We start from the raw sequence: 2,500 nt of genomic DNA on the forward strand, positions 1-2,500 counted from the left end.
TAGGATTTCAACGGGGTCCGCCTCGGGACGCACGAGCACGCACGAGGCGGTCGCACGCCTTCGGCTCGCCCCACCGGCAGGACGTCCCACGATACATGCCAGTTAAACACCGACGGGCGGTGAACCAACAGCGTGGGACACAAATCCAACTACGAGCTTTTTAACCGCAACAACTTTAATATACGCTATTGGAGCTGGAATTACCGCGGCTGCTGGCACCAGACTTGCCCTCCAATAGATACTCGTTAAAGGATTTAAAGTGTACTCATTCCGATTACGGGGCCTCGGATGAGTCCCGTATCGTTATTTTTCGTCACTACCTCCCCGTGCCGGGAGTGGGTAATTTGCGCGCCTGCTGCCTTCCTTGGATGTGGTAGCCGTTTCTCAGGCTCCCTCTCCGGAATCGAACCCTGATTCCCCGTTACCCGTTACAACCATGGTAGGCGCAGAACCTACCATCGACAGTTGATAAGGCAGACATTTGAAAGATGCGTCGCCGGTACGAGGACCGTGCGATCAGCCCAAAGTTATTCAGAGTCACCAAGGCAAACGGACCGGACGAGCCGACCGATTGGTTTTGATCTAATAAAAGCGTCCCTTCCATCTCTGGTCGGGACTCTGTTTGCATGTATTAGCTCTAGAATTACCACAGTTATCCAAGTAACGTGGGTACGATCTAAGGAACCATAACTGATTTAATGAGCCATTCGCGGTTTCACCTTAATGCGGCTTGTACTGAGACATGCATGGCTTAATCTTTGAGACAAGCATATGACTACTGGCAGGATCAACCAGGGAGCTGCGCCAACTAGAGCTGAGCAGCCGGCCGCCCGGGAGTGTGTCCCGGGGGCCCGCGCGAACACGCAAGCGTCCGCTCAATCATTCTGCAAACAGGAGGAGGCTGAGCTCCCCTGCACAATACACCTCGAAACCCTCTCAGGTCCCGGCGGCGCGCAGCGCCGTCCCAAGTACTTGGTCGGGTTCGAGAGAGGCGCAATCGCCCGGAGTTAGGCGAGTAGACGCTTTCGGTGCGACCACCCGTGCTCCCAACTGAGCTTGCCGCTGCCGACAGAGGCCCGGGAGCGTGCTGTCGTGGCATTGCCGGCGGGAGACAACACGCGCCACCTACGGTGACCGGCAGCTCCAACGCCAGCGCCACAGAAGGACAAAAGCCCCACTTGGGTGCCGAAGCGAACTCTCCCAGCACAGCGCACGCGCCAACACATCCGCACAGCTGCGATACAAACCACCAGCGAGAACCGCTGGGGCGACCGAGCAGCAGACGGCGTCGCGGCGCCGAGCGCCGGGCGGCGGCGCATCCTCAACGCACACAGTCCTCAATCGGACCAGCACACTGAAGATGTCCACCGCGCTTCGCACCGGGCCCGCGAGGACCTACTTTGGCCGCACGGCGCCGCGCGCAGGGTGCGCCGGCGCGCAGCTGCGACGCCTGCCGCGTCCGTCGGCCGGCGCGCCTGCCACTGGCCGCCCCCACCAGCCGGCTGTAGCGCGTGCGCCCACGCACCGCGCGGCCAGCACGCCGGGAGGCGCCCCCTCACCGGCCGGGGACGGTCCCACCCAGCCACCACCGCGTATCGCTTCACACCCAGATGCCGTTCAGTTTCATCGGCATGGTGGGTATCGCTGGAACAACCGGTTAGTACCTCAACCTATCGTCGCCATCACCGATTCACCCCTAGCGAGAACAACCGCACCACAACGGGTTACCATTTCTTCATTTGCGTAACTTCACCAGAAAACGTAGGCGTCCATCGCCATTAGCAACTTCAACGATTATTGCATGCCTGTGTCAGGTGTCACGCCACACTACGTCTGCCCACATACACGCAACAAAATGTGCACGCCTAGACAATACGTGGAAGGTGGCCCCCGTACGTATGCGATGTCCATTGCTCGAACGACTGTCAACCGGCCTCTGTAGCATGTCGCAGATATGGAACGCGGTGCACCATGCTATCACGGTGTTTGAGGAGAGACGACTAGGTCCGAATACATCAACACACAGCTCATGCTGATCGCCATCCACGGCGTCCGTTCCTCCCACACGTCTCTATGGCGTACCACACTGCAATCCAGCTCTCATAGGGAGACGACACGTAGCTGCGTGCACAATATTTGCACTGTATGGTCCGCCGTTTTTGGGCGCAGTCGTTGTACGGTCACACATGTGCCACGATGTATCATTCAGTACATAAGGACGAATGTGCAGTACAGATTGTGGTTCACGCGTACGACATCAGCGGACAGTTGACACAGGCCGCACCACAACGTAGCCTGCGTACGTCGCATGCGAAGGGCATTGAACATGCAAACTTGTCACCAACCAGCTTGCGAAGGCAGGGGGCAAGGTGGGGACGTGGGGACGTGGGGAGGGGTGGGGGGGGGGGGGGCGGCATGTACGTCCTGCTGCCATCCACATTACAGTGTACAGCAGGAGCATGTGGAAAGTCAGCAAGACTTGCAAGGTGTTTAACATGAA

At 58.7% G+C, this 2,500-nt stretch overlaps 1 non-coding gene across 1 annotated transcript in view; it reads right to left on the bottom strand.

Annotated features, from left to right (window-relative positions):
- LOC124727188 overlaps window positions 1-798 on the bottom strand; it is a 1,909-nt gene extending 1,111 nt beyond the window's left edge. Inside the window, exon 1 of the ribosomal RNA XR_007006980.1 lies at window positions 1-798. This exon is cut by the window's left edge and continues 1,111 nt beyond it. This is a non-coding gene — a ribosomal RNA (small subunit ribosomal RNA).
- Window positions 799-2,500: the final 1,702 nt, after the last annotated feature.

This window comes from Schistocerca piceifrons, unplaced genomic scaffold (assembly GCF_021461385.2).
Source record: "Schistocerca piceifrons isolate TAMUIC-IGC-003096 unplaced genomic scaffold, iqSchPice1.1 HiC_scaffold_1087, whole genome shotgun sequence".
Lineage (NCBI taxonomy): Eukaryota > Metazoa > Arthropoda > Insecta > Orthoptera > Acrididae > Schistocerca > Schistocerca piceifrons.